This window comes from Hippocampus zosterae, chromosome 10, assembly GCF_025434085.1.
Source record: "Hippocampus zosterae strain Florida chromosome 10, ASM2543408v3, whole genome shotgun sequence".
In the NCBI taxonomy this organism is placed as follows: Eukaryota; Metazoa; Chordata; class Actinopteri; order Syngnathiformes; family Syngnathidae; genus Hippocampus; species Hippocampus zosterae.
Window position 1 is genome coordinate 6314171 of NC_067460.1, and position 12770 is coordinate 6326940.

Sequence of the window (12770 nt, forward strand, 5' to 3'; positions counted from 1 at the left end):
TTGTGTGTCCCAATGATCCTAGAAGCTAAGTTGTCTGGGGCTTTATGCCCCTGGCAGGGTCACCCATGGCAAACAGGTTCTAGGTGAGGGGCCAGACAAAGCACGGCTCAAAGACCCCAATGATGATCGAAATAAATGGATCTAGGTTTCCCTTGCCCGGACGCGGGTCACCGGGGCCCCCCTCTGGAGCCAGGCCTGGAGGTGGGGCTCGTTGGCTTACACCCATGGGGCCCGGCCGGGCACAGCCCGAAGAGGCAACGTGGGTCCACCTTCCCATGGGCTCACCACTCATGAGAGGGGCCAAAGGGGTCGGGTGCAATGTGAGCTGGGCGGCAGCCAAAGGCGGGGATCCTGGCGGTCCGATCCTCGGCTACAGAAGCTAGCTCTTGGGACATGGAATGTAACCTCTCTGGCAGGGAAGGAGCCCGAGCTGGTGTGTGAGGCAGAGAATTTCAGACTGGATATAGTCGGACTTGCCTCCACACACAGCCTGGGTTCTGGTACCAGTTCTCTCAAGAGGGGTTGGACTCTCTTCCACTCTGGAGTTGCTCACGGTGAGAGGCGCAGAGCAGGTGTGGGCATACTCATTGCCCCCCGGCTCAGTGCCTGTACATTGGGGTTCACACCGGTAGACGAAAGGGTTGCCTCCCTCCGCCTTCGGGTGGGTGGACGGGTCCTGACTGTTGTTTGTGCATATGCACCAAACAGCAGCTCAGCATACCCACCCTTTTTGGAGTCCTTGGAGGGTGTGCTGGAGAGTACTCCTGCTGGGGACTCCCTTGTTCTGCTGGGGGACTTCAATGCTCACGTGGGCAATGACGGTGATACCTGGAGGGGCGTGATTGGGAGGAACGGCCCCCCCGATCAGAACCCGAGTGGTGTTTTGTTATTGGACTTCTGTGCTCGTCACGGATTGTCTATAACGAACACCTTGTTCAAACATAAGGGTGTCCATATGTGCACTTGGCACCAGGACATCCTAGGCCGCAGTTCGATGATCGACTTTGTAGTTGTATCATCGGATTTGCGTCCGCATGTTCTGGACACTCGGGTGAAGAGAGGGGCGGAGCTGTCAACTGATCACCACCTGGTGGTGAGTAGGCTCCGATGGTGGGGGAAGATGCCGGTCCGTCCTGGCAGACCCAAACGTATAGTGAGGGTTTGTTGGGAGCGTCTGGCGGAATCCCCTGTCAGAAGGAGTTTCAACTCCCACCTCCGACAGAGCTTTTCCCATGTTCCGGGGGAGGCGGGGGACATTGAGCCCGTGTGGACCATGTTCCGTGCCTCTATTGTTGAGGCGGCTAATCTGAGTTGTGGCCATAAGGTGGTTGGTGCCTGTCGTGGGGGCAACCCTCGTACTCGCTGGTGGACACCAGCAGTAAGGGATGCCGTCAAGCTGAAGAAGGAGTCCTCTCGAGCCTTTATGGCCTGTGGGACCCCAGAAGCAGCTGACGGGTATCGACTGGCCAAGCGGACCGCGGCTTCGGTGGTCGCCAAGGCAAAAACCCGAGCGTGGGAAGAGTTCGGTGAGGCCATGGAAGCCGACTTCCGGACGGCTTCGAGGAAATTCTGGTCCACCATCCAACGTCTCCGGAGGGGGGAGCAGTGCACCACTAAGAACTGTGTACAGTGGGGATGGGGCACTGCTGACTTCGACTCGGGACGTTGTGAACCGGTGGGCAGAGTACTTCGAAGACCTCCTCAACTCCACCAACATGCCTTCCTTGGAGGAAGCAGAGCCTGGGGACTCTGAGGTGGGCTCTCCTATCTCTGTGGTTGAAGTCACCGATGTGGTTAAAAAGCTCCTCGGTGGCAAGGCCCCAGGGGTGGATGAGATCCGCCCGGAGTTCCTCAAGGCTCTGGATGTTGTGGGGCTGTCCTGGTTGACACGCCTCTGCAACATCGCGTGGTCAACAGGGAGAGTGCCTCTGGATTGGCAGACCGGGGTGGTAGTCCCTCTTTTTAAAAAGGGGGACCGGAGGGTGTGCTCCAACTACAGAGGGATCACACTCCTCAGCCTCCCTGGTAAGGTCTATTCGGGGGTGCTGGAGAGGAGGGTCCGTCAGGAAGTCGAGCCTCAGATTGAGGAAGAGCAGTGTGGTTTTCGTCCCAGCCGTGGAACAGTGGACCAGCTCTACACCCTTAGCAGGTCCTTGAGGGTATGTGGGAATTCGCCCAACCAGTCTACATGTGTTTTGTGGACTTGGAGAAGGCGTTTGACCGTGTCCCTCGGGGAGTTCTGTGGGGGGTGCTTCGTGGGTATGGGGTACCGAACCCCCTGATACGGGCTGTTCGGTCACTATACCACCGATGTCAGAGTTTGGTTCGCATTGCCGGCAGTAAGTCGGAATCGTTTCCAGTGGGGGTAGGACTCCGCCAAGGCTGCCCTTTGTCGCCGATTCTGTTCATAACCTTTATGGACAGAATTTCTAGGCGAGGCCGAAGCGTTGAGGGGGTCCGTTTTGGGGGCCTCAGTATTACATCCCTGCTTTTTGCAGATGATTGTCACGTTCTGTCCGAAGCGATAGCTATCGCTTCGTGCAGAACAAATGAAATAAAGGTTGGATCCCCGGAGAACAGACAACGAAAAAATCTTGTCAACGAAAAAGTGTCTTTAATGACAAAAGAACAGAAAGAGCCCGACAGGGAAAAAACGGTAACACAAAACGCTGGTCAAATAAGGACCAGGAAATAACAAGAAGGGTACTCTAACAAAAAACGCTCGCGGAAAAACAACACGACGCGAGGAGGACCTGAATTTGGCGGAGATAAGAGCAATACAACAACTAGGAGCAAAACGCGAATAACGGCCGTAAGGCAAAAAGGCAACGGGTCAATTGACAATAGCGAGATCGAGCGCGGGTGCAATATGGCACGGCATGGAACGTGACAGTACCCCCCCCTCAACGGACGCCTCCCGGCGGACCTCCCGGTTTGGAAGGGTGAGCGGTGTGGAAGTCGCGCAGAAGGGACGGGTCAAGGATCCAGGAGCGAGGCACCCACTGCCGCTCCTCAGGCCCGTAGCCCTCCCAATCGACCAGGTATTGGAAGCCCTTGCCCCTGCGCCGAGAGTCCAGGATGGCACGAACCGTGTACACCGGGTCACCGTCGACGACCCGCGGAGGGGGCGGCGGCGTGGGAGGAGGAGCCAAGCCACTGGAAGAGACGGGTTTGAGAAGGGAGACGTGGAAGACGGGGTGGACCTTCATGGTAGGAGGTAGACGGAGCCTGACAGCAGCCGGGTTGATGACGGCCTCAACCTCGAAGGGCCCAGTGAATCGAGGACCCAGTTTCGCCGAGGAGCCGGCCAGGCGAAGGTCCCGAGTAGCCAGCCATACCTTCTGCCCCACCAGATAGGAGGGGGCCGGGCGCCGACGACGATCCGCGATTTGACGATTCCGGGACGCCGTGCGGGACAATGCCGCCCGGGCCTCCCTCCACACACGATGGGCCCGCTTGAGATGATGCTGGACGGAAGGGACCTCCACCTGCCCCTCCTGTGACGGGAACAGCGGCGGCTGGTAGCCGTAGGCAGACATGAACGGTGACCGGCCGGTTGCGGAGGAGACGAGGGTGTTGTGCGCATACTCCACCCATGGCAAGTGGTCGACCCATGATGCGGGACGGTGGAGACACACACAGCGGAGGGCCGCCCCCAGATCCTGGTTGGCGCGCTCCGCCTGTCCGTTAGACTGGGGGTGGTAGCCGGAGGTCAGGCTGGCAGTGGCTCCGAGGGACCGGCAGAACCGCTTCCAGACGCGAGACACGAACTGGGGCCCCCGATCAGACACAATGTCCGTCGGAATGCCTTGGAGGCGGAAAACGTGTTCGACCAGGAGGTCGGCGGTCTCCAGCGCCGACGGTAACCTGGACAAGGGCACAAAATGAGCCGCCTTGGAGAAGCGGTCCACGATCGTGAGCACGACCGTACGGCCCCGGGAGGGGGGAAGGCCCGTGACGAAGTCCAGAGCGATGTGGGACCAGGGGCGTGGCGGAACGGGCAACGGTTGGAGCAATCCCGCCGGAGGTTGACGGGAAGACTTGCCGCATGCGCAGGAGGTGCAGGCCCTGACGAACTCCGTCACGTCGCTCCGGAGCTCCGGCCACCAGAACCGCTGGGAGACGAGTTGCACCGTCCGGCTCACCCCCGGATGGCATGCCACCTTGGAACCATGCCCCCACTGCAGGACCTCCGAGCGCAGGGACGGAGGCACGAACAGTCTCCCCGCCGGACACCCCGCCGGCACCTGAACCCCCTCCAGGGCAGTCTGGATCCGCTGCTCAACCTCCCACTGGACGACCCCCACGATGCACTGAGCTGGGAGGATGGTTTCCGGGGGCCGGTCCCCTCCCGTGGGGTCGTGGAGACGGGAGAGGGCGTCGGGCTTGGTGTTCTTCGACCCGGGGGAGTAGGTGAGAATAAAGTCGAACCTGGTGAGAAACAAGGCCCACCGGGCCTGACGGGGGTTTAGTCTTTTGGCGGTACGGAGGTAAGCAAGGTTCTTGTGGTCGGTGTAAACGGTAAAAGGTTCCTTTGCCCCCTCGAGCCAGTGCCGCCACTCCTGCAAGGCGGAGACAACAGCTAACAGTTCGCGGTTGCCCACGTCGTAGTTGGATTCGGCCGCTGTGAGTCGGCGAGAGAAGAAGGCGCAGGGGTGCAGCTTCTGGTCGATGGGCGAGCGTTGAGACAGCACCGCCCCCACCCCTGAATCCGAGGCGTCCACCTCTACAATAAAGGGAAGATCAGGGTCAGGATGTTGAAGAACAGGGGGACTGGTAAACGCCGCCTTTAAGTCTGTGAACGCAGCGTCCGCGGTGGAATCCCACTTGAACGGGGTCTTAATAGACGTCAGGCGGGTCAAGGGGAGCGCCTTCTGGCTATAGGCCCGGATAAACCGTCTATAGAAATTGGCAAACCCCAGGAAACGCTGCAGTTCTTTACGATTAGTGGGAACCGGCCAGTTCGTGACTGCCTGTGTCTTGATGGGGTCTGCTCGTAACCTACCCCGCTCAATGATAAACCCCAGAAAGGAGATTACGGGAACATGGAATTCACACTTCTCTGCCTTGACGAAGAGCCGGTTTTCTAATAGGCGCTGTAGCACCCGCCTAACATGTTGCTTGTGCTCCTGTAACGACCGGGAGAAAATCAATATATCGTCCAAGTAGACAAAGCAGAAGATGTTGATCATGTCTCTTAGCACGTCATTTATGAGGTTTTGGAAGACGGCAGGAGCGTTAGTGAGACCGAAAGGCATCACTAAGTACTCAAAATGGCCTAGAGGGGTCTTGAAAGCGGTCTTCCATTCATCTCCCTCTCTGATACGGACCAAGTGATAAGCGCTGCGCAAATCTAACTTGGAGAAAATGGTGGCGGATTGCAATGGGGCGAAGGCGGAATCTAACAAAGGTAGTGGGTATTTATTCTTTATGGTTATCTCGTTTAACCCACGATAGTCGACGCAGGGTCGCAGGGACTTGTCCTTCTTTCCCACGAAAAAAAACCCCGCCCCTAACGGTGAACGCGAAGGTCTAATGAGACCTGCGGCGAGCGAGCTGTTAATGTACTCCGTCAACGCCTCGCGTTCAGGCCGAGACACCTGATACAGCCTCGAGGTCGGCAACGGAGCGCCCGCCTGCAGGTCTATTGCGCAATCATAGGGGCGGTGTGGAGGTAAGGAGCGCGCGCGGTCCTCGCTAAAAGCCCCCTTGAGGTCCCGATAGCAATCCGGCACTCCGTCAAGGCAGATATCCTCGGGGGGTGTGACGCGTTTATACCCCCCGACGGCTGACTGTAAACTGTGCTGATAACAGTACGGACTCCAACTATCTATTGCTGGGCGCGCCCAGGAAATTACGGGGTTGTGTACCCTAAGCCAGGGTAACCCAAGGATAATAGGAGCGTTGCGGGACCGCATTACCAGAAAACGCCGATGCTCGACATGGTTACCCGAAAGTTGCAGTTTCAATGGCTCCGTTCTGTGCGTAACGACCGCCAGGAGACGCCCATCGAGATCGCGAACCCGCTTTCTATCAATAAGCTCCTCCAAGAAACAACCCAACTCGGAGGCGAGCTCGGTGTCCATCAGACAATCGTCTGCTCCTGAGTCTACCAGGGCCCGAACCCGCCTCGACCGGGAGTCACCAAATATCTCCCCCTCAAGTTCCAGTCTGTTGGGGTGTCCCGATCGCGCGTCGGCTTGTCTAGGCTCGGGGGTTAACGCGCGGGATCGTGACTCACAGTACTCGGGATAGCCGTGAAAAGATGATCCCGGAAGGCTGGTTGTGGCGTGAGGAGAGGTTTGGGTGTTGTCTCTGGTCGTACGACGGCTGGCACGGCGACTTCCTTCCTCTCCGCCAACGTCCTTGCCACCCAGCTGCATAGGTTCCGCCGCGGGTGCCGTCTCCCGGAATACTCCCCGATGTTCCTCACAATGTGGAGAGTGTCGATACGGGAAACGATTTCCCCCACGCTCCCGGCCCCGCTCCCTCAAGCGATTGTCCATGAGGAGAGCGAGGTCAATCAGCTCCTCCAGGTCGGTGCTGTGGTCGCGGGTCGCCAGCTCGTCCTTGAGCTGAGAGTTCAGGCCGCGTCGAAACAGTCCACACAATGCTCGATCACCGTATCCGCTCTGTGCTGCCAGAATCCGGAACTCGATCGAGTAGTCGGCGACCGATCGTCTTCCCTGGTGGAGGGCAAGTAGCCGACCCTCTGCCTCTCGGCCCCGCACGGGATGGTGGAACACCCGGCGAAAGGCTGTCACGAATTCAGGGAACGATGATCGGAGACTCGGCTTGGATTCGCTGGTCGCAATCGCCCATGACGCCGCCGGACCTGTTAACAAACTCATGATATAGGCCACTTTGGCAGCATCATTAGCGTAGGCAGACGGCTGTTGGTCGAATACGAGTGAGCACTGGTGAAGGAAGTGACCACACTGCCCATGCTCACCCCCATAGCGAGGGGGGTGTGGAAGCGATGGTTCCCTCGACATAATGGTATGAGAGGGGAACGCTTCCGGGGTGGCTGGATGGCCCCCGGAGGAATGGGGTCTCCGTTCCTCCACCCGTGTTAGACGAGGCTCGTAATCGTCGAGCCGATGAGCCAGCATGGAGACCGCGCCTCGGAGTTCCGAAATGGCTTGGCCCTGCTGACTCATCTGTTGCTCTTGTCGTGCAAGAGCGGACAATATTTTTTCGACATCTGCGGGATCCATGGTGGCCGGAGAATTCTGTCACGTTCTGTCCGAAGCGATAGCTATCGCTTCGTGCAGAACAAATGAAATAAAGGTTGGATCCCCGGAGAACAGACAACGAAAAAATCTTGTCAACGAAAAAGTGTCTTTAATGACAAAAGAACAGAAAGAGCCCGACAGGGAAAAAACGGTAACACAAAACGCTGGTCAAATAAGGACCAGGAAATAACAAGAAGGGTACTCTAACAAAAAACGCTCGCGGAAAAACAACACGACGCGAGGAGGACCTGAATTTGGCGGAGATAAGAGCAATACAACAACTAGGAGCAAAACGCGAATAACGGCCGTAAGGCAAAAAGGCAACGGGTCAATTGACAATAGCGAGATCGAGCGCGGGTGCAATATGGCACGGCATGGAACGTGACAATGATGTGGTGCTGTTGGCTCCTTCAAACGGGGCTCTCCAACTCTCACTGGAGCATTTCGCAGTGAAGCGGTTGGGATGAAAATCAGCACCTCCAAATCTGAAACCATGGTCCTCAGTCGGAAAAGGGTGGAGTGCCCCCTCCGGGTCGGGGGGGGGATATCTTGCCCCAAGTGGAGGAGTTTAAGTATCTTGGGGTCTTGTTCACGAGTGAGGGCAGGAGGGAGCGAGAGATCGACAGGCGGATCGCTGCAGCGTCTGCTGTGATGCGGACGTTGTATTGGTCTGTCGTGGTGAAGAAGGAGCTGAGCCAAAGGGCGAAGCTCTCAATTTACCGGTCGATCTACGTCCCAACCCTCACCTATGGTCAAGAGCTATGGGTCGTGACCGAAAGAACGAGATCCCGGATACAAGCGGCTGAAATGAGTTTTCTCCGCAGGGTGTCCGGGCTCTCCCTTAGAGATAAGGTGAGAAGCTCAGTCATCCGGGAGGGGCTCAGAGTCAAGCCGCTTCTCCTCCACATCGAGAGGAGCCAGATGAGGTGGCTTGGGCATCTGATTCGGATGCCTCCTGAGCGCCTCCCCGGTGAGGTGTTCCGGTCATGTCCCACCGGGAGGAAACCCCGAGGAAGACCCAGGACACGCTGGAGAGACTATGTCACCCAGCTTGCCTGGGAACGACTCGGGATCCCCCGGGGAGAGCTGGAAGAAGTAGCTAGGGAGAGGGAAGTCTGGGCTTCCCTGCTAAAGCTGTTGCCCCCACGACCCGGCCCCGGATAAGCGGTAGATAATGGATGGATGGATGGATGGAGAACAAAGCTCAGAAAAACACCATTTGTCACCCAGATTTGATGTTTACATTGTGTGACTGGTTGAACCTACAAGTGTTTAAACTGTAATTCTCTTTTGATTTGTGTGTCAGTGATGTGATATACATTTTAAAATGGGAGTTAGAAACAACAAGAAACAAACACGCTTTGGCACTTATGTGCAGAACTATGCGAGAAAGAGTGTGAACAGGTCATAACGAATACTTAAAAATAGCATTTTAATAAAATTAGGTGTGTTCTAATCGTCTTCATTTTATTGTTGTTGGAAAGAGAAAGCGCTCAGATCAGATCCTGCCTTTTTCACGAAACTGGACCACTGCTCTTATCCCATCACTGCTGTGATTGCAGCACCAGCAGTGACGAGGGACACTTCAAGTTCTTTCCCAGAGCGCAAATTCAAGAACCTACTTTTCCGATATTTTGACTCCCTCTCCATCGCCATCGGTCAAGCTCACTGAGAAAGCCGCCTTTTGTGCTTATGTTCGATGTTATGACATTTTGTTCCCTTGAAACTGCCCTCAGGATAAAGAGGAAACTTCCTTTAATCTTCCAGATGGTGGAGGTCTTATCTGTCAAGTGAGCTTGTTCTGCTGACCGTTTTTCAGTTTTAGGAAGATTGATAGGGCAGTAGATTGTTGCCGCGTCAACATTTGCCGTGTTGTCTTCTACACCTTCACTGTGTTGTTCCCCCAACAGGTAACATATGTGTTGGAAGGGGCCATAGCCCATGAAGACTTCTGTGGCCATTCAGGGCGACTGAAACCTGGCGATCTGCAAGTAATTATTTTCCAACATTATTGGGCTGAATTTTAGAGGAGAAATGCCATGCCAATCTGTGGCAAAAAGCAAGTTTGTAGGTGAGCATGAAAAAAAAACACATGATGAAAGCTTACTTTATCTTCAAAGCTTACCAAATTACCACCAGCTTTTAATAATACAAATAAATGTTGAAGTTTATAATAACTAAAATGAGGAACGTGTCGAATACTGTTTTTATGCTGCCGTTATGTTTGAGGTAAATTTGAACTCAAATGATTAACATCTCTAAATATATGTTTGACATTTTTTGTTTTTTGCTCGATATTCCATGACCTTAACAAATTGATCGGTGCCAACCAGATAGACACGAAGTTCAACAAAATTAATGTGAAGATATTTTTTCAATGTCCTAAAGTTGGAGGATGATTATGAATGGTTTTACTTGTAAAAACCCTTCTTGAATATTATTTGTTTTTGTTTTTTACATATGCTCAAATGAGCTCAAACCTCACACAGTTTTTCATTCCAGATGTTTTAGCCTGAACAAATATGGATTTTGAAATAATATACATTAACCTCCAAATTGTCACGTTTTCGGCATTCACAAATTCGCAGTCCTCTGTTATTCAAGTCAAGTCAAGTATTGCTTTGACTCCATCTTGTGGCACAGCGATGCCAAGGAACTAACTTGAAGTGAGCAGAGGAGCTTCAGTTAGCCGCACAACTGACCTGTCTAATAGAGGAGTTGTTTATGCCACTATCTTGTGGAATCTAAACCTTTCTTGAGGGGTTAAGGGCATCGATTACTTTTGGATGTTTACTATTCGCAGCAGGGACTGGTTCAGAGACATTAAAAGACTACAAATACTGTATATATTTTTCCAGGTTAAGGTAAATCTGTGAGATTTTATCGACATATGTATATTTCTCAATAATCCCGTAACTGGTTGTACTGGTAGGGCGGACTGGTAGTCCAGTGGTTAGCACGTCGGTTTCAAGTCAAGTCAACAGTATTTATAGAGCACTTTCAAACAGCCATCGCTTCACAGTGCAGAGGTACCGGGTTCGATTAGAGCTCCGGCCTCCCTATGTGGAGTTTGCATGTTCTCCCCGGGCCTGCGTGGGTTTTCCCCGGGTGCTCCTGTTTCCTCCCACATTCCAAAAACATGTGTTGCAGGCTGATTGAACACTCTAAACCAGGGGTGTACAAACTTTTTGCCAAGGGGGCCAGATTTTATGTGGTAAAATGTCGGGGGGCCGACCTTGGCTGACATTCTTTACATTGAACAACAATATTGTTCAACAAATTTTAGTAAGCCAGTCTGTTTCACATTTCCATTTTTATTTTAATTTCAACAATCTTAAGAATTTCTTTTGGTTCATTTGAAACAGGTATATCACATGCAACTGCTTATTCACTTGACTTTTTCTTAAACAGAAGTCTCCTGAGTGCAAATTGATTGATTTAAAACATAAAATGTATCAGCATGACTTTTCAATAGTCACAAAACCTTTGACTCGAATAACGGGGAAATGAAGAAGCAATACACATATCTACAACTGCAAGGATCAATTTAAATATGACATATCAGTCAATATAATCACGGAGTGATGTCTTGTTAACTCGTGAGTGATGCCCTCTAGTGTCTAAATGCTATTACTCATTTAGTGAATGCTATTACTCATTTAGCCACTAGAGGGAAGCATCTATGAAACATCACTCACCAGTCTACGAGACCTCAGTCAATGCAACACGTGTTCCATTGCGTCCAACCTGCGGGCCAGACGGCACTGATTTTATGACGGGGGCCGAGGGCCGGATGAAATTCGACCGCGGGCCGGATTTGGCCCCCGGGCCGGACTTTGGACATGCCTGCTCTAAACTGTCCCTAGGTGTGAGTGTGAGCGCGGATGGTTGTTCGTCTCTGTGTGCCCTGTGATTGGCTGGCTACCGATTCATGGTGTCCCCCGCCTACTGCCCGATGACTGCTGGGACAGGCTCCAGCACCCACCGCGACCCTAGTGAGGATCAAGCGGTTCGGAAGATGGATGGATGGATGGATGTTTAAATGACCTCGCTCCACCTGACCTCTCTGAGTTCCTCTGAGCTCCACACCTGCCCAGTGCCTCAGGTCTGCGGACCAGACATAATTAGAGGTACCAAGAACTAAACGCAGGCTCAGAGGGGACAGAGCCTTTTCCGTTGCTGGTCCCTCTCTTTGGAATGTCCTCCCATTGAACATTCTGCAAGCCCCCTTGCTGCCCATCTATCTGATTGACAATGGGCTGATCACCAGATGACATACAGCAAACAGGTTGTCATTTCGTCACCTTCCTAAAATAAAGGTCCAGGTCGTCTTTTTCATTTTTTTGCTTCTTCTCAATAACATCAATGAAACACGTAAGTGTTACTTTTCATGATTATGCAGTACCTCTGACATCTATCAGATGTCTTTAAGCATGTTTTATTTTAATCAGCTTCTCTGACCTTTAACTCTTCTTTCTCCGTCGCTTCCTGTTGCTCTTTTTGTCCTTCTCCATTTTTGTAGTTTAATTATTGATATGATGCATTCTGTGTCCCTCTATCTGGGTAAAGAGGTTTAAGAGACACGACTCCACTCCATATATATATTAAGGGTGTGGAAAATAATCGATATTAATCGATACATCGATGCGCACGTGCGCGATGCGAGTGCATCGGCTCTTTCACTGGGTACGACGCGATTGACGGGTGAAATCGCGATTCATCACGATGCATTGGTGGGTATCGGTAAAATCCGATTCAAGCGCCGTTTTATTCATGTTAAACGTCATCTATCTGACCATTCCGAGGCGCTATGAATGCACCATCATTGTTTTGCGTTTTGTTTTGAATACGGACGGTAGCCGTGCGTCACATACAGTCCAGTACACAACTAGCGAAACACTACGAAGTTCGCGCAAGCAGCAGCGAGGAAACTACTGTATTTAATGCTTCCGCAACATTCAGATCTTATGTTTGGAAATACTACGGCTTCGAAAAGAAAGACGGAAAGATTGATAAAAGCTCCGTAATTTGCAAAGAAAGTCGCACTACGAAGCCATACAACGGCAGCACCACAAATATGCAGACCACTTAAAACGATGGCACCAGATCACCGACAAGTTTCCCGCTACCTCCCCCGCCTCCACATCCAGTTCCTCGTTGGACATATTTTGGGGGTCCCTTGCAGCTCACTGTGACCGCGCAAGGAAAAACTATATATGGATGACTCTTTTGGACATTTCATTTTGACACTCAGTGAGAGTGGTCTGTGTACGCTACAATACACACAGCAGCTTTGAGGCTGTGACTGCCACCTTGTTTCAATTGTATTTTTTTTCTGTCCTATGGAGATGGATATTTCATATAAGACACTCAGTGAGTAGTCTGTTTGTGTTTACACTACAGCAACAGCTGTGAGTCTCAGGTGCCAAATTGTTTGCATTTTCTTTGCACAAAACCCAATTGTGAAAGGGCTTAAATGTTAAATGCTAAAATGTTTTACACGTTCTACTATTTATAAGGAATAAAGTGGTCTAC